This window comes from Neofelis nebulosa, chromosome 2, assembly GCF_028018385.1.
Source record: "Neofelis nebulosa isolate mNeoNeb1 chromosome 2, mNeoNeb1.pri, whole genome shotgun sequence".
Classification (NCBI taxonomy): domain Eukaryota; kingdom Metazoa; phylum Chordata; class Mammalia; order Carnivora; family Felidae; genus Neofelis; species Neofelis nebulosa.
In genome coordinates this window covers 89,739,486-89,759,565 of record NC_080783.1, presented here as the reverse complement: position 1 = coordinate 89,759,565, position 20,080 = coordinate 89,739,486, and the positions used below count along the sequence as shown (strand labels likewise).

The 20,080-nt window shown below is 35.4% G+C and overlaps 1 protein-coding gene and 1 pseudogene across 4 annotated transcripts in view; one reads left to right on the top strand and one right to left on the bottom strand.

The window, feature by feature from the left end:
- The window catches only part of LRP1B (LDL receptor related protein 1B), a 1,890,044-nt gene that overhangs the window by 870,199 nt on the left and 999,765 nt on the right, over window positions 1–20,080 (bottom strand). The window lies entirely within an intron of this gene.
- Window positions 2,072–14,075, top strand: LOC131503751 (large ribosomal subunit protein eL8-like; annotated as a pseudogene).

Sequence of the window (20,080 nt, the reverse complement as noted above, 5' to 3'; positions counted from 1 at the left end):
ACCCGTCAATTTTAAACCCAAGAGACCTTTCATTATTTCTTCCAATGCAATTTAGAACCAGAAAGCCATTAAGTGTCTACTATCTGCAAATAACTGTGCTTACAAAGCAGGACTTACTGAGATGTATATAGTCCTGGCCTAAGGAGGGTCTTACATATCACTTTCAATAAGCAAATGGATATCTATCAGCTGAAGACCCATAATAATCATAACTTTGTGTTATGGAAAATGATCACCAAAAATTACTCTTCATGACTTAGGGGGAATGGTTACTTATTTAAAACAACAAAAACAGGGAGAAAATACTAAATTTCTTAGAAGTATTCTGCAATACTGGTCCTTTTCACTTATTACAGCTCTCCATAGAGTAATAGACATTCTAGAAAAACAAGCATTTAACCCACTGTAGACCAGTGGATACTAGTATTTAAATTTTTAAAGAAATCAACCAAATACTGGCTTCTTTTAATGTAATCAAACCCTCAATGAAGCAAGTAGATTTTGCTTCATTATTCTCTATTGAGAATCTAATGGAAAAGGCTTTGGGGATGTGACTTTTGGTCTATTCCTTTTGAAAGTGAATTGAAGGGTCAAATAGATCTTTTTCTTAATGCTGGATTCACTCATCTCTAAAATGGGTATCATATTTAGATTGAAGCATGAAATTGATCATATTTGACCATTTTAAATCTACACAAAGGGCAATATTTGATTTGATTATATCAAATAATAAATCTTTTCTGACATATTTTCTAAACTCTGTAGCTATCTGGTATAAATTAGGTTATGAAATAAAACTGGCATAAATTGTCATATTATCTAGATATTATCTATCTAGTATTTTTACTTTTAATTCTAAAGTTTTATAATTTTATGATTCTAAAGTAGGCTCATCATTTTGCTTTTGGATCTGAAACGAAGAAAATGTGAAACCAAGGCAACTCCTTCTTCAGACAGAATAATTGTTTTATTTTACTTTACTCATTTTGCTTCATTAGGCTAAGCTTTGAGAATCATGACAGGGCTTCAGAACAAGTAGTTATAGTCGGAAAACACCAGATATTAATTAAGATGCCCCTCAATTAACTTCACATTATAGAGTCTACCATGATTATACACTGGAATTTTGACCAAATAGCTTTTGACAAAGAGGAAAACATAATGTTAATTACTTTATTGGGATTTTTTAAGGGTTACTTCTGAGTTAAGCAATTTATATATTTTAGAGAGCACAGCCCTTAAGAGTTGGTTTGGAATCAAATCCAAAAATGTGTTTATCAGCTATGAGATATTGGCAAGGTATTAAACCTTGTCTAAGAGGTTAAGAAACCTCAGTTTCTTCATCTGTGAAATGGAAAGGTGAAGGGTAAAACTTAACAGATTTATTTTCAGATTGAAAAGCAATAATCCATGAGTGTTAAACTATGCCTTGGTTAACAGCATCTAAAATCCTATTGTAAATTGGATATTGCAGAGTTACCATGGTAGACCATATTTGAAGGATTTACAACATCATCCCATCTAAACTCTGTCTCAGAAACGATCACTTAATGACTTATGATTAATAATACACTCAAAGAAAGTAAATACAGTAAAACAATGGATTGCGAGTAACTTGTTCTGTGAGTTTCCACAAGATGAGCAAACATTTCTAATAAATTTTAACTTAACAAACGAGCAATATCTTGCAATATGAGTAGGTGATGTGGAATGTCACATTATCACAACTGAGCCAAAGGTTATTCTCTCTTTCTTGCTTTGGGATTGCAAGTGATTGTCAATACAATGTCATATTTCTGCAAAATACTCAAAAGGAGGCAAAAGCAAGTGTCAGTGGATAGGTTCCTCGTTAAAATGTTTTTTTTTAATGCTTATTTATTTTTGAGAGAGACAGAGCATGAGTGGAGGAGGGGCAGAGAAAGATGGAGGCACAGAATCCAAAGCAGGCTCCAGACTCTGAGCTGTTAGCACAGAACCAGATGCAGTGCTCGAGCCCATGAACTTTGAGATCAGGACCTGAAGTCAGAGGTTTTTTTTTTTTCTTCTGTATCTGATCTCCTGTTGGGCAAGAGAGGACTCCAGACTCACAGTCTTCATCAAAAGGGAAGCCGACGTGGCCAAGAAGCCGACGTGGCCAAGAAGCCGACGTGGCCAAGAAGCCGACGTGGCCAAGAAGCCGACGTGGCCAAGAAGCCGACGTGGCCAAGAAGCCGACATAATTCAAGGACTACAGAACACTGGGGAACAACTAGAGCTTTAAAACAGAAAAAGTGCACCAGAGTACAGTCTCTACTGACAAGGTAAGAGAAAAGCAAAACTATATTAGGATTTGCTGCCATAGAATTTTTGAGAGAATCACTATGGGAGATTCCCTATCCCTAGAACAGAAACAATACATTCATATAGCACTCCTTAAATTATTAATGATTATCCATCAATACTGCCCTTGGTTTTCCGAGCAAGGAAACTTTGATCTAGATATGTGGAAATGAACAGGTAAAACACTAAAGGAACACCATATGGAAGTCACCAATGTTCTGCCGGAGGTCGTTCTTACATGGTCTGTATTTCATATGACTACTCTTCCCTGAGTTCAGATCATGTTTATGAAGATATAGACCCACCCAAAGTAGATAAAAATTTTTTTCCAAGGAACCTAAGCCTCCTTATTGTCAGCTAGTCCCTTTGGCACCGCAACATCCAGAGAACACTGGCTCCCCCTTTTGTCATTGGGTAAAATCTAACCTTTTAAAGGAACAAAAGTTTTCCTCTGACATCCTTACCCTGATGCTACAACCTATTAAGAATGCCCTTAAAGTGTTTACAGATGCTTTGGGGAAAACTTACAAGGATTCTTGCCTTTGGAAAACTGGAAAAACTGGGAACATATATGCTGGATTTGGCTCTACTCAACATTCAGAACTTTGAGCTATATTATTAGCTATAGAAACCTTCTCCCAACCCTTAAACATTGTCTCCAAGATGTCAAGGAGTAAAGACCACCCACTTCAGATTTCTCCACCAGTGTTCCAGGTAAAAATTAACCATGGGGGACAAATCGGCTTAGGTGGACCCAAACATAAGTTTTTTGGTTTGAAATAGACCTGTTTATCAAAGGTCAAACAAGCTCATGTTATGACTTAAAGGAATAGTTAACTTTGTCTCAAACTTTTCATGGGTAATTGTTAGGATAGCTTTCAAAGACTTTAGTAAACAAATTTCCCAATAGTTAAATTTTAAATGAAATCTTTTTGACCAATTAGGTTTCTTTGGTATGTTAAGTTACTCTGGAAGCACAGTCAAACAAACAAGCCTTTGGATACATTTGAGTAAATGTTGTAACCATTCTAGAGATTATATGCAATTCCTAGCTTTAATATTTTATAGAGATTATTTAATTTTATTTAAATAAATTTAATTTATTTAATATTATATAGAGATTATATGCAATTCCTAGCTTTAATAATGATGAGGTCATCACTTGATATTTTGATTATTGAAGCGTTATGTGCCACAGACATAAGTGAATTTCCTTGTCAATTGCATTAGATCTTTTAATCATGTTCATTCATGAGTCTTTTTTGTCATAGTTTTGACTCTTGTGGGAATATTTCTTCACAGCTATAACTTTCAGTAGACAGAGATGATCCTTTCTATTCAAGGAGGCTCTGTTTCCCCTGAACTGTCCCCTTTCATGACTCCCCTATATCTACCCCACCAAAGCAATGTTGACCTATAAGTAGGGACATCTTTACACCCCTATTCAGCAGGAAGAAGTTACAGAAGAGAAGACTACCCACCTTCAGCAACCTTAAAGATTTTAAGGGTCAAAATTGTTCAGGGGGGAAATGATGTGGGAGACAAAGGAAGAAGGAAATGGCAGATAAAATTAAATTTCCTTATAACCCACAAAGCCAAGAAATTGTAGAACGAAGTGCACAAAATTAAAAATATGTTAAAAAAAAACAAAGATGGGAGAATTATCCATAGCTGTCTACATTACAAACTCAACTTCTCCTCAATTGTGCTATAATCACTTTTAAGTTTTCAAATTGTGACCCTCAAGGACTAACAGCATCTGAGCTACCTTCTTCTAAATTAGATAAAACCTATCACCCTATCGTGCTGGTTCAAAATTCTCACCTGGGGTCGAGGATACGTGTGTTCTTTCAGATTCCAGACCTCTGAGGATTTCCTCTTGGTTGGTGAAGCTATAACATGGCATGGTGGAGACCCTCAGAATATCTTCCAATCAACCAGGACTTCCGGAGAATGACTCTGAATGAGCGACCACCGCTCCCATTTTCCAAGATGGAGGAAGCCTCTTCACCGACTCCACATCCTGAAGCCACTCGACAAATGCAAGTCCTTGCCTCTGATATATGGGGAAGCCTTAAATGCCTGTCTAACTAGGCCGGCATCCTCTTAGAACACAGTTGTATTGCATATACCCCTGATTTGCATCTGATGACCAAAATCTCCATCACTGGTATTCATTAACCAGGCAAAGTTAAATCATAGGCTTCTTAATCATGGGGATCCTAGCTGTGGTAAGCATTATAACCTCTGCTACCATTGCTGGAATTAGTCTTCACTACACTATCAAATTGAATATGTACTTAATCAATGTATGGTCAAATCCTCCATTCTAAGCTGCCCTGTGATAGAAATGTTAGATGTAACATTACACCAACAACTACAATACTCCGAAGAACTAAGAAATAAATGGGTCGACTCCTGGTCCTTTTGGAAAGACTTTAACTCTCTCTCTCTCTTGGCTAATGCCCATCTCAAATTCTGGATAACTCTGGGAAGTGGAATACTTCTACTGTGCCTCTTTTTATGTCTTTTACAAAATCACCCACCAAACTACCCGACAGCAAAAACAGGATCGGAAGCTTGTCATGACAGTCCTCGTATGTAAACTTAAGATGAAGAAAAACTAAAAAGGGAGAACTGTGGGGAAATAGGTTCTACTTACATAAGGGTTAGAAAAAAAGCTTAGGGCAGAAAGACTCCACCATGGATTGAAAGCACCTGAGGTCAAGTAGCGAGATATGGTAATGGAATCACGAGTAATTTGTTATATCACCTGCAGGAAATTACTTTCTATCTGGTGCCAATATACCTTGATCAGAAACTCTGCCCCCCAGAGCTTTTACTTACACACAATTTAACAATTACTATCTGATTGTTTTCTTCACGTTCACCACGTGTCTAAGATCTTGTTTTCATCACATTCACGACATGTGTAAGATCTTGAATGCTCAATAAATATGGAGATGAAACTTCTGTTCAGTGCTCTTGTCTCCTCCCGGACCTTAGGCTGTCTCATTTTCAATTCTGCATCCACTCTCTTCCTGGACAAGAGACAACTCCAGACTCATAGTCTGTGACAGCAAACCAATAGTTTACTTGCATAATTTTAATTGTTACGTATTTTGGAGATAGGCACTTTAACTGCTTTTCTTCATAATTTTCTAGCTTCACTTAAACTGCTTTTTTCTCTTTAGTCCCTTAAATGCTTTTGCCAAGGAAAAAGATTTTCCTCTGTCCCAAGGTCCCTCTAGTTGGACTAAGAATCAAATTGACAGGAGATAGATTAACAGGAGAAAATCAAATTTAATAGTCATATGCACAGGGAGTTGGGAAGGTGTGTGTGTGTGGGGGGGGGTGGTGTGTGTTGGGGAATTCACACAGACATGAAATTCCAAAGCCAGTGAGGCAACATGAAGCTTATATGAGCTAAGGAAATGGGTAGGGGCCTGAAGATAATACAGGGGAGAAAGCTTATTAAGAAGAGGGAAAGAGATATTTGAAAATCAAGATTGTTCTATTATGTCCTTATGTTCTATTAAGGAATTCTAAGATGAATTCCTTCAGTAAAAGGGTCCTTTGTTAATACTTCTCTTACTGTATCAGGATCTCCATTCCAGGGTAAATTTACATAGTTATGGGGAAGGCAGAGAAAGAGCCTTTCCTGCATCTGCTGGGTTTTCCTTACTTTTAACTTGAAATAGTCTTTATGCCAAAATGGCACGTTTGGGGGTAGCCTGCCCTGGTTCCCTACATTTTACTATTTGAAATAATGGAAGAGAAAAAGTTTGAATAAGAGATAGACATATTTCCTAATGATCTGGCAAACTTGATGTGGCATGTCTCAGTTGGGATTATTCTAAAGGTAATGAAATAAATTCTTAGCTCTTTTCAGAATGTTAAGACAATTGTACCTGTTTTATTTATTTATTTTTTCCAACAGAAAATAACTGGAGGAGAGAAAATGAGAAAGGGAGAAGGAAGGAGAGACAAAAGACAGAGGGACAGAAGGACAGAGAAACAGAAAATAAAGCACATTTCTTTATTTTTCCATTTTAAGTCTATTTAGAAACAAAACAAAAATTTCCTAAAATATGAAAGCATAAATAGAAGTGGTGGCAAAGAAAGAGCCAAGAAAGTTCAGTGAAACAAAATACAGCTTGGTAATCTCACCAAATTTAGGAATATGTATTCATTATTTATGTAAATTTGATTCCTGAGGTCACTAATACGACTTACAAAATGTCACTTTTGCTTACTTCTTCTCCCTTTCTTCTTTCTCCCTCCCTGAGAAAATTATAATAGCTGGAAGTTTCTCTTCCTTCTCTCCCTTTAGGTATATGAAATTCCAGGACAATTCTACACAGTCTAACAGTTAACTGGGAAGCACCACATTATCTCACTCAGCTTTATTGTGTATTTTGTGATTTGTAGATGCCAAAATGATATATTACCCACCAAATGTAGGAAAGAAGGCTTTTATGAAAGTCAAACAAATATAAGACAGAATATAGTATTTCTCTATCCTTTGAGGTATCTAGCCCTGTTTATCTTTATGCAGATGTTCTACCATAGTGCAGTTTCCTCTTACTTTTATACCCAGTTTTATAGTTCCAAGGTCATCCTTTTCATTGCATTAAAACCTTACTTTGTGATATCACTCACCTATTTCGGTCCCATTGTAGTTTAGAGAATGTCCCCAGCCTCCCTATTTTTCTTCTTTTTTATATTGTTTAGACTGGGATCAAGAAACCCTATTATATGACTGAAGAAGTGAAGGGACAAATGAAAAAGACAGAAACAGACACCTTGAAAGAACAAATTAAAAGGCACAAAATGATCCCCTTCAACCTTATATTGACCCATACTTTTACATATTTTGCAGAATATTTAAAAACAGCTTTGTGAATTTAATATGTAAGGAAAGGACCCATGTTGTTTCTATTTTTATTGCTATGCATATCTTCAGAAAGGTGGGGGCGATGGATTGTATACATACACACAGTAAAGTCACAAAATAAGCGATATCTGTTTTCTGGATCACTAATTTTTCAGTTTCCCTTTTCTAGGTTGTAAGTCTAGTGAGCCACAAAATCAAATATATATTTGTCACAATCACCACCTAGGTGCTTGAGTAAATAAAAAAATTAAGGACATGGAAAGGAAAAGGGGAAATGATGTTTCTAAGGAATTAAATAGTGGTGAAGGAATACAGTTTAAATCAAAGTAGCTAGAGAATGAGAAATCATGAAAAACATATGAATGCCCAGGACAACAATCTTCTTGGGAGAAAATGGAAAGAATTACCTTAAAGTTAAGAACAGGAATGAAAATACCTGAACAATTGTGTTATAAACAAATTTGCTGTGCTGACTCCTTCATAGCAGCAGGATGCTAGAAGCAACTGTCCAGAGCTTACAAGAGTCATGCCTTATGTCTCTCCTTCCTCTTCCTTGAAAATGTTATGTAATAAGGATAGGACATAGGCATAGTTACAGCAGTGTGTGTACATAGTGCATTTTCCTTTGACAAGGAAAGGTAAACCTATGCATGGGCAGGTTATTCTAGAATGTTGAAATATTCTAAGATGGAAAAACACAGAAGAAAGGAACTGCACTTCAAAGCTCATGGCTTATTTGCTAGTCATTCTTTTATTCTTGTTGTCTTCTGTTTTGTGGATATTCATTTACCCTGCAGCCAGAATGACCCTTTAACATATCTATTTACTTCCTCCACTGATTTGTCCTTGCACAATGGAGGCACATGCTATCTTTCCTGATAAGTTCTAACTATGAACTGGCTGCAATGTAACTACCCAGGGGTATTGTGTCCCTCACTGATACTGTAGCTAGCAGATAGGATATAACCACCAAATAACAGCACCTCATTCCATGTGGGTGGAGGAAAAACAGAAAAGTGGAGCTGATTTAATACTGATGCATATATAGACCTGTTCACTATGCACTTTATTACTATTTAGGTTGAGTATCTGCAAGAAACTCAAATTTCACAAACCTAGACTCTCAGCCCATAATATTCTGCCCATACCATTTTTCTGTCCCCTATCTGAACCCAGGAAAAGCCTCTACTGAGTTTTTAAACTGCAATATTGGTCTGTCATCAATAACATTCTCTGTGTTTTTAACCTCCTAACATTTCTTTCAGCATTTTATTCTTCCTGAAACCTGATTCTCCCTTGAGGACATTGGCTCCCCTGAGCTTTTTCAATTGATAACTGTTTTCTATCCACACCCTTCTTCTCCCCCTTACTATTTGAGTCTGACAATTTTTAGTTTCTGCAATCTGCAATTTCCAGATAATTTTCTCTTCTCCATCCCTAAAAGGTACATACCCTTTGATCTGTCCTCTGATTAAGTTATCCATTATCCTTGTTGCAGTTCTTTCCTGACTCAGGTCAGGAATGTCCTTGAGATTTCTTATTCTTTCCCTACCAGTTCTCCAATGATTTCAGTACATATGAAGATAATTTTTCCAATACACTAGTGCCTTGGATCTTTGACCTTTCTCCTCAAATGATCACTTTCTTCCCCATATCTCAATCAGCCTCTCTCATGATTATAGTCTGAACTTGTCATTACTAAAATATGCAAACTCTCTACAATTTTAATTTCCAGTATCCCATTTTATGAACACAATCTTCCATTCTTTCAGCTTAGTTAAATTAGTACTTCACCTCTACAAGCCTTCAACCCTTGAGATCGTTAATCCATTTTCTTTTTAATTTTTTAAATACTTATTTATTTTTGAGAGAGAGAGAAAGAGAGAGCACAAGAGCAAGTGGGGGGAGGAACAGAGAGAGAAGGAGATAGAATCTGAAGTAGTCTCCAGGCTCCAAGTTGTTAGCACAGAGCCCGATGCAGGGCTCGAACTCACAGACCTGAGTCAAAGCTGGACACATAACCGACTGAGCCATCCAGGATCCCCACACTAATCCATTTTCAATTGTCCTGTCCTTACTTCCCCTATACCCTTACTTCCTTTGATAACCAGTTTAAATCCTATGCCCAATCATTTATTTACTCCATTGAATACACCCTCAACTTCCATATCTCTGTTTGTGCTTCAGTTATGCAACAAGTGAATATGGTTGGAAGAAAAAAAATACCAAAATCAAGCTAAATAGTATAAGCTAGCAAAATGTGTCATTCCAAAATATGCCACTTTGGCATAAGGATTATTTTGACCTGGAGGCTATTAAGAAGTACATACAAGGAAAGTTGTTTGACTTCCCTCTATTTACCTAAAACCAGGAGATAAGTTTGCAAATGTGTCTTCCCTCCCCTGTCTACTCTTCTCTACCAAGAAGCATAAAATTTTATTACAGGAGACTTTAGGCCTTTATCAGCTTGAAAGACAACACCAGAGGATTCTACATAACAAACTTTACTAACTAGCCCTTATCTTCCATACATTTGCCTTCCCACAACATGCTACCTCCAAGACTCAAAGTATTTTTCCTTTGTCTTATCTCTTGTATAAAAATGTATTGTTATATTGCTAAAATGTTACTATAAACTCAAATTTTAACCAACCCTCAGTTAGTCAACCCTGAGTTTCTCTCACATGGATGTAAGATACACAGGTTAACAAACTTCCCTTTTGCTCTTCTTAACCTGTCTTTTGTTACAGAGCCCCAGGCAAAAACCTGGAAGGGTAGAAGGAAAATATTTTTTTTTCCTTCCTAATAGTCTCATTTTACATTTATGATCATAATCTCAGTAATCACAGAAATTATACTGTATTTCTCTAGTTTACTCTCTCTCTTACTCTTTTGGATAGTGCTATTTAAAACATGGTCCCTGGCTTACAGACAGTCTGAAATGTTTGCTACCAACTTGCAAGATATGTAGTGGAGTTTAAAGAAAGCATTTGCGATATTTTATATCAATTTGCTCACCAGCTAGACCCCAAGACCTGATCTTTACTCCCCACCTGCTTATACTCACTGACCTTTGTGCCACATTTTTCCTTAAGCTATTTCTAGCCTATCTCTTAACTCAGGCAGATGGAAAGTGAAACCATCCCTCCAGTGACAGCAACTGCCCTGACAAGACCTCCAGGCTGCCCAGACCTCCCAGACCACCCAGTACAGTTTAAGCTCAACCCGTGAATGCAACCTGTGGAGATGGACCATGGAGTGACCTCTCGAATGGCCACCTTTATCTCTTTATAATACTAAAATCTCTACCCAAAGAGTCGCACCAGATTCATTTACATAACATACAACGTATGTATAGACATGCTTCCTTTGGGTACATGTGTGACTATATGCCTGCCTCTATATACGATGACAAGGCTTCGCTATCTAAATATTCATCCCACCCCTCAGCAAAAGGATTCCCTTGCTTGATGAGTCAGCTTTGGAAACCACTCCCGTGATCTCTTTATTTGCTGAAAATAAAGTTTTGTGTGACGAATCAACCTAGTGCAGTGTCTGACTTACCAAGAAGTGAACTTACATTGGTTCAGTTATAATTTGACATACTCATTTTACGTCTGATGAATATTTTTTTTTAAATTGGATTTATATTTTATGACTGTTTACATTTTAACTTTTTGAATAATTTTTGTTACAATTTCAAATGTATCCCACCACTTATTAGGAAGCAAAAGAAACAAAAAGAATCTGGTCCTTCACCACAGATAATTTGAGATATACTATCTTAGATTTCTTTTTGATACTCCTCTGTCTCAAACAGCTATTGCTTCACTTTCCTATACTTGGTCCCAGCTTCCTATGCAATACGAAGTGGATTTCCACCACCACCAGATCTACTCACCTACCAGTGTCTGTACACTTTTCTTGTGGTATCGTGCTTCAACTACCTATCACTGGTAGGATACAACTCTTCCATTGTGCACTAGAACCCCTAGCTTCTGGTCTGCTCATAGACATTGCTCCAGCAGGACTTCCAAGGTGACTTTATCACCACATTATCAGCCTTCACAGGATCTTTCCCAATGATGTATACATGTACCACGATTTCTTCACCTTAAAAAAAAATAATTTCTCTTTACTCCATTTTTTTTTCCAGCTACCATTTTTCTCTTGCTTTTTCTTCCCTATTATGGCAGAACTCCACAAAATAGCTATTTGAATTTTTGTCAACAATTTCTCTCCTCTCATTCAACCTCTCTTGATGTCATTCTATTCAGACTATACGTAATCTGTTCCCCAAATTTATGTTTCTGATTTCATTCTTTCCCTCCCTCATCGACTCGGCTCTAGCCATAATGTTCTCCCATGCTATTCCTTAAACATGCCAAGTTTCTTCTATTTTCATAACCTTAGCATTTACTCTTCTGTCTTGACTGTTCTTCATAGCTGCATTACTAGCTCCTTCTTTTCCTTAAGTTATTAACAAAGAGATCACTTTTTCATTGAGGGACTTACTTAAACCCACAATACTCCTTCAAACAAAAATTATTACATGCTTCATATACATGTACATTATCATATATATGTATATATTACATTACATAATTAGTTTTCTTGCTGCTGCTGCTGTAATTGTTTTGTGGTTGTTATTTTATTATCACTATCATTATCATTACCTGCATCCTCTCTTTTTGGAATATAAAGTTCATAAGGCAAGAAATTGTTACTTGTTTCATTCATTGCACATACACAGCAGCTATTTGACAGAAAAAAAAATATGAAGCAAAACAGGACTACAAGCAAATTATCTAAACATAATACAGATGCTTTAAGAAAATACAATAACCAACATTATATAGTGATTAATAAAATCTGCTTCTATTAAAATCCGGAATTAAGGATACCTGTTATCACTACAAAAATAACAATGCTTTATTATTTCTAATTACTTCAGTAAATCCCTAAAAGTATCTATATTGAAAAAGAAGACATAAAAATGTTTACATGCAACTATGAAAAGATGCTTGAATTAACAGAAGATTCAGTAAGATGCCCAAGAATATGATAAATTTACAAAGTCTATACTTTTCCTACATATTAACTTAATTAGAGTGTAAATGAAAATAAAAATGTCTCATACAAAATGGTACCTCAACTATAAAAAAGAAGAGATAAAACAAAGCAAGCCACGCACGCGCGCGCACACACACACACACACACACACACACACACACACCACAGTTTCAATGAATACCTTTACATAATCCCTGAATAAATGGAAAAATAATTATAGGAAGAAAAACAATGTATTACTGTCACAAAGTAAAAGGTATTACAAATTAATAAACATACTTAATGCAACTCCAATAAAGATCCCCAAGTGGATTTGATTGAAGATTTTAAGTTCAGAATGACAAATAGATAAGTAAGAAATTATAAAGATCTTTTGAAAAGTTTACTTTTCAAAGGAAAAACGTGTAAATAAAGATATTAAAATTTAATATGAGGACTGTACTCACAGAAGTACAATGGAAACATTCAAATTAAAGATAAAAGATGTCTATTATTACTACTGATATTTAACATTTTTCTGGGGCTAAAAACTAATGCAATTTAAAAAGGGAACAAAATAATAGGCATAACACTGGATATAAATATGTAAAATTATAATTATTTTCAGTTTTATTTTATATCTAGACAACCCAAGAGACTCAACTAAAAAGTATTATAAATAAGAAGAGAATTCAATAAATAAGCAGGCACAAGGTTAACCTAGTAAAGGGAAAATCCTTCCAATATACAAATAACAAAGAGTTAGAAAATTTACAATATACTAACAGGAAAATGATAAAATGTTTTTTAAAGTGGGAAAAAGCTAATTATGAAGTTCATATGGTTGCTTTCTCTCTCCTCTAGCCATCCAAGATGCCCAAAACAAAGAAGACTAAAGGGAAGAAGGTGGCCTTGGTTCCTGGTGTTGTCAAGAAGCAGGAGGCCAAGAAGGTGGTCAATCCCCTATTTGAGAAAAGGTGCAAGAATTTTGGCACTGGAGACTACCTTCAGCCTAAAAGGAACTTCCCCACTTTGTCAAATGACCCACTACATCTGGCTGCAACGACAAAGGTCTAAAAACTGTCTACGAGTGTCTTCAATGTTTAATCAGTTCACCCAGATCTTGGACCACCAAACACCTACTCAACTACTTAAGCTGGCTCACAAATACAGACCAGAGACAAAGCAAGAGAAGCAGAGACTGTTGGACCTGGGCTGAGAAGAAAGCTGCCAGCAAAGGGGATGTCCCTACTAAGAAGGCACCTGTCCTTTGAGCTGCAGTTAATACTGTTACCACCTTGGTGGAAAACAAGGAGGTTCAACTGGTAGGGACTGCACATGATGTGGATCCCAAACTGGTTGTCTTCCTGCCTGCCCTAAATCGAAAGATAGGGATTCCCTACTACATTATCAAGGACAAGGCCAGGTGGGGCACCTAGTCCCCAAGAAGACCTATACCACAGTCACCTTTACAGTATTTAACTCAGAAGACAAAGGAGCTCTGGCTAGCTGGTAGAAGCAATCAGGACCAATTACAAGGAAAGATATGATGAGACCTGCTGTCACTGGGGAGGCAATGGCCTGGGTCCAAAGCCGGTGGCTCACATTGCCAAGTTGGAAAAGACAACAGCTAAAGACCTGGCCACCAAACTGGGCTAAGTGTATGCGGCTGGATTTTCTGTACATAAATGTAATAAAAAGTTTTCTTTCAAAAAAACAAAACAAGGTTCATATAGTTAAATAAACAAGATATAATCAACAAATAAATTCTATAAATATTTCTAGAAAAGATGACAGAATTATTATGCACTAGACCTAATAAGTTGTTAAAATTAATTTTGAATATAGTAATTGAAAGAAATAGATATAGAATTTAATCCTACAAAATGAGACATTAAAGTATTAGAAAAATATGGAATAATTTTAAAAATAATAACATTGTCATGGAGATGTTTCATTTTTATTTTGAAAGCAACTAGAATGACCATAAATTTTTAAAATAAATTTAAAAACTAAAAAAAAATTATAAGGAAAAAAGAATCACAATTAATACAGCCAAACCTGGTATACATTTACAACTCATATAGCAAATACTATTTCTTTAACATATTAATAGAACAAATTTTTAAAAACAATAGAAAAATGGGCAAATACCAGTGATTGTTAAACCTATGAAAGGTTGCTGACCTTTTATCATGAGAGAAATGAAAGTTAAAATTATACTTAAATACTTTTACACTTAGCAGACTACTAACAACTAAACGTTGTTAACACAGAGATCCAACATGAGTATAGGTAAACACATCCATGCAATGTTTGTAAAGTTAACTGTTCCAAACTCTATACAGAAATATTTAGAAATGTATATTAAATCTAAAAGGTGAGTAAATTTTATCCCACTGTTCCAAGTTCTAGGAAATTATCCAACAGAGTTGCACTTTTGTGAAATGTGTATACCAAGGTATTAATAAAACAAATTATTAGATTAATGAGGTAATCCATATTCACTGCTTGTAAATCTGTTGTTTTCTTTTGATGAATGGTAAGTTATTTAAAATATACAAGTATACAAAGGTCATAGTCTTTTATATATTTTAAAAATTCTGGAAACACTGAAAATATAAATATACTATGAAAGTAGAAGGCATTGTTCTTACATAATAAAAAATTATTTTAAATCAATATGATACATATATTTAGTAAGAGGAAAAGTAAAAATCATCAATAGATGCAAAAAAAAAATATTGAAAAATACAACACTTGTTCATGATAAAGACTTCCAACAAAGTGGGCTTAGAGGGAACACACCTCAACATAATAAAGGCCATATATGAAAAACCCACAGCTAAACTCATCCTTAATAGGGAAAAAGTGAGAACTTTTCCCTGAGGACAGGACCAAGAAAAGATGTCCACGCTTACCACTTTCATTCAACATATCACTGGAATTAGAATAAATTAACAATTAGATAAAAGGCATCCAAATCGGTAAGGAAGAAGTAAAACTGTCACTATTTGCAGATGACATGATATTATATATAGAAAACCGTCAAGATTCCACTGATAAAACTATTAGAACTAATAAATTCAGTAAACTACAAGATATAAAATTTATGTACAGAAATCTGTTGTGTTTCTATATATTAATAATGAAGCAGCAGGAAGAGAAATTAAGAAAACAATTCTATTTACAATTGCACCAAAAATAATAAAATGCCCAGGAATAAAATTAATCAAGGAGATGAAAGACTTGTACTCTGAAAACTCTAAGACATTGATGAAAAAAGAAATTTTGATGATGATACAAACAATTGGGGCACCTGGGGAGGGGGCCCAGTCAGTTAAGTGTCCAACTTAGGCTCAGGTCATAATCTCATGGTTTGTGGGTTTGAGCCCTGCACTGGGCTCTCTGCTGACAGCTCAGAGCCTGGAGCATGCTTTGGATTCTGTGTCTCCCTCTCTCTTTGCCATTCCCCCTACTTGTGTGCTCGCTCTCTCTCTCTCTCTCTCTTACTCAAATAAATAAATAAATAAATAAACATTAAAAAAAAAAGAAGAAGATGATACAAACAAATGGAAAGAAGAAGGAAGAATGGAGAATTCTTCATGGATTGGAAGAATTAATAAGCAATCTCCAGATTCAATGCAAACCCTATCAAATAAATAATAGTATTTTTCACAGACGTACAACAAATAATCCTCAAATTTGTATGATACCACAAAGGACATCAAATAGCCAAAGCAATCTTGAGAAAGAACAAAATTGGAGGTATCACAATCCCAGATTTCAAGATATACTACAAAGCTGTGGAAATCAAAAGAGTATGGCACTGCACAGAAAACAAACAAACACAAAAAAAACCCAAATAAACAGACACACAGATCAATAGTATAGAGAGCCCAGAAATAAATCCATGCTTATACGGTCAAATAATCTATGATAAAAGAGGCAAGAATATCCAATGAGAAAAATACAGTCTTTTCAATAAATGTTGTTGAGAAAACTGAATAGCTACATGCAAAAGACTGAAACTGCACCACTTTTTTACACAATACACAAAAGCTCAAAATGGATTGAGAGACCTAAATGTGAAACCTCAAACCACAAAACTCCTAAAAAGCAAAACAAAACAGGCAGTGATCTCTTGGACACTAGCCTTAGCAACATATTTATAGATTTTTCTCCTCAGGCAAGGGGAAGAAAAACAAAAAATAAACTATTGGAATGGTATCAAAATAAAAAGCTTTTGCACAGCAAAGTCACCATCAATAAAACAAAAAGGCAACCTATTGATTGGGGGAATATATGTACAAATGATATATCCAATAAAAGATTAATATCCAAATTATACAAAGAACTTATAGAACCCAACACCACCCAAAAATAATAATAATAATCAGAGTAAAAATGGGCAGAGAACCTGAGTAAACTTTTTCAAAACAAGACATACAGATGGCCAACACAACAAAAATGCTCAATATCACTAATCATTAGGAGAATGCAAGTCAAAATTACAATGAGATATCACGTCACACATGTCAGAATGGCGAAAATCAAAAGGACAAGAAATAACAAGTACTGGATAGGATGTGGTGAAAGGGGAACCCTTGTGCACTGTTGGCAGGAATGTAAATTGGTGCAGTCACTGTGGAAAACAGTATGGGCGTTACTCAAAAAATGAAAATAGAAATATCATATGATCCAGTAATCACACTACTGAGTATTTACACAAAGAAAATGAAAATTCTCTATTCTGTTGATCTATGTGTCTATTCTGTTGATCTATGTGTCTATTTTATTGATCTATGTGTCTAATTCAAAAAGATATATGCTGTTTGTTGCACCATTATTTACAATCACCAAGATATGGAACCAACATAATTCCATCAATAGGTGAATGAATAAGAAGATATGGTGTGTTTATGTGTGTGCATGTCTACATAATAAAATATCACTCAGAGATAAAAGTAAATGAAACCTTGCCATTTGTGACAATATGGATGGACCTAGAGGATGTTATGCTAAGTGTAATATGTCAGAGAAGGACAAATACCATATAATTTCACTTATATGTGGAATCTAAAGAAAAACAAATGAACAAACAAAATAACTGAAAAACAAGTAGACTCTCAAATATAGAGAACTGGTGGTTGCCAGAGAGGAGGTGGGTTGGGGAAAGGGTATTAAAAGGTACAAACTTCCAGGTATAAGATAAATAAATCATAGAGATAAAATGTACAGCACAGAGTATAGTCAATAATAGTGTAGTAACGTTGTATGGTGGCGAATGATGACAACACTCATTATGGTGAGCTTAAGTGATGAACTGTCTAATCACCTTGTTATATTAATATAACATTCTATGTCAAGTATACTTCAATAATTAAAACAACAACAACATCAACAACAACAACAACAGGGCCAGTGACTTCCAATCAATCGATCAATAATGATTCCATGTTGGGTAACAAAAATCATTCCACATGTCCTGTGGAAAAATACACCCCGATGTGTTTTACAGTAATAAAATTTTTCAACAACATGAATTTTGACTTAAGTTACTTGTTTTTGCTATTATTGCTTTAATTTCCATCTAACTTTGAACATGACAGAATGTCTACCCAGAATAAAGTGATTCTTGAAGGTCCCTGGTGCCACAGGAAAGGCTCCTGAGATAGATAATCCATATTTCAAGTTATTCTCTCCAGAATCTCTTTCATGTTATTCCCAAATTTAATCATAGTAGTTTTTATAGCTACCTGTAATATGTCTTTTCTCACAATACTGTATGTCTTTTGATATATTGGTATCATCTGTCTTAATTTTCTCTCCTGTAAAAAATTCTGTTAAGGAAATATTCTAATAAGAAAATTCGAACAACATTCAAAGTACAATAAGATCTGGAGACTTATTAGATGTGTAATGTTAGCTAATTTTTTCAACTATTCACCTCCTCTATTTCTTTTTCTGTAAAATGAGAGTAGTACCTACCGCATAAGATTATTTTGAAGATGAAAAAAAGCAATCATTTTGACTTTTCTGGTTCATAATAAATACCCCATAAATGCTCAGTTACACTTTTTCTTTCTCTGCAAATACTCACTCCAAAACCATTGATAACTTATTATTCACTGACTTCACTTATTATTTCCCACACAAGGCATGCAATATGTCCTTTTTATATGTGTTGCATTAGTAGTTAGTGAATGGATAGATGGATGATTTTACCAGTCCCCAGTGGCTCCAACTACTGATGGCAACTCTGTTTTTAAAACCTGAAATTCAGATATATTTTCTAAAATCCAGTTGCATATTCTTAATTAGGCATATTCCTAACTCCTACTATGCAATTCCAGTTAGACGTCTCCGGTATCTCAAACTCAATGATTTATAACGGAATGCATAATGTCTTCCCAAACACACAGAAAACCACCCCCCGACACACACACACACACACACACACCAGAGAGAAACATTCAAATCTTCTACTCTGTCATTCCTATTTCAGTGTTTGCACCTGAATCCACTGAATTACCCAGACAAGAAACAAGAAAGTCACCATTTTATCCCTTTCCCTGTACACCCATAGTTCTACTGCCTTAATACATTTAAATTATCCTCCTCTCCTCATGTACATTGACCTCCCTAATCTACCTCAGTTGGAATGCAGCCACAGATTTCAGCCAGGTCTCCCTACTTCAAGTTTTACTAATATAAACCGTTCTTTATGTTCCATCAGAATCATCTTTTAAAATGAAATCTCACTCTGTAACTTCTCATCAAAGTCTTTGATGGCATGTCCCACAAAACCCGATGAATATCTTTACCTGGCATAGAAAACCATCTGCTAGTTGAGCCCTGGTTTCCTATGTAGTATGTTTTTTCTTGCCAGTTCCCCCATTGAGTGCTATGCTCAGACCATATTTAACTACTTGAAGTTTCTTCAAATTCTCTTTTTCCTTTTCTTCCCTTCATCTCTCCCTCTCTTTCTCTCTCTAGATAAGACTCCACCACCCCATCTCTCTGTCCTTTCTGTGCATCTGCATTTAGCATTCCCTACCAGTAACATCCCTCTTCCAATGGTGCAATACCTGATTAATCTACAGTAGTTCTTCCAAGCTCATATTAAATATAGACCCTTCTTTGGATTCTTATCTGTCCCTTAGAGGATTTAGTAGGCCCAGCTTAAATTTATTAACTCGAAGAGAAGAAAAAAAGTTTTCTAAATAAAGTATACAGTGCATTGCAAACAGGAATAAGTAAAGTACAGATCACTATTTACCTTTAGGAAAATAGGAGTCAATGTATTGACAATCACCAATAAAAAAAACCCAGCAAGATAAAGAGAAACATTATTATAGATCTATCATGGGCCAGGGTCTCTGGTGCATGCATTAGTATTCATGGTCTATATTATTGCATTTCATTTACTATTATGTCTTTGCTGCATGGGTTATTAACATTCATGTAAACTATAGTTAAAGAAACCAGACTCCATAAATCCCAGGTATATATGTTGCCCCATCAGTGTATCAAGGGTAAGATTAGAAATTTTAACATTAAAACAGAAATATTATCACTAGCTACAATCAATATGTTTTTTAATACTCAAAATTAAAGAAACTGAAGGTTAGATTTCAAATACTTGCCTAATGTAAAAAGGTGTGTGTGTGTGTGTGTGTGTGTGTGTGCGCGCGTGCATTGGGAAGAGAGAAAGAGAGATTCTCTGAAGGGAGAGGTTAGTAGAAAAAGGACGTGTACAAAGATTCACATTTAGTATAAACCTCTCATTCCTCTTATTAATATGATCCA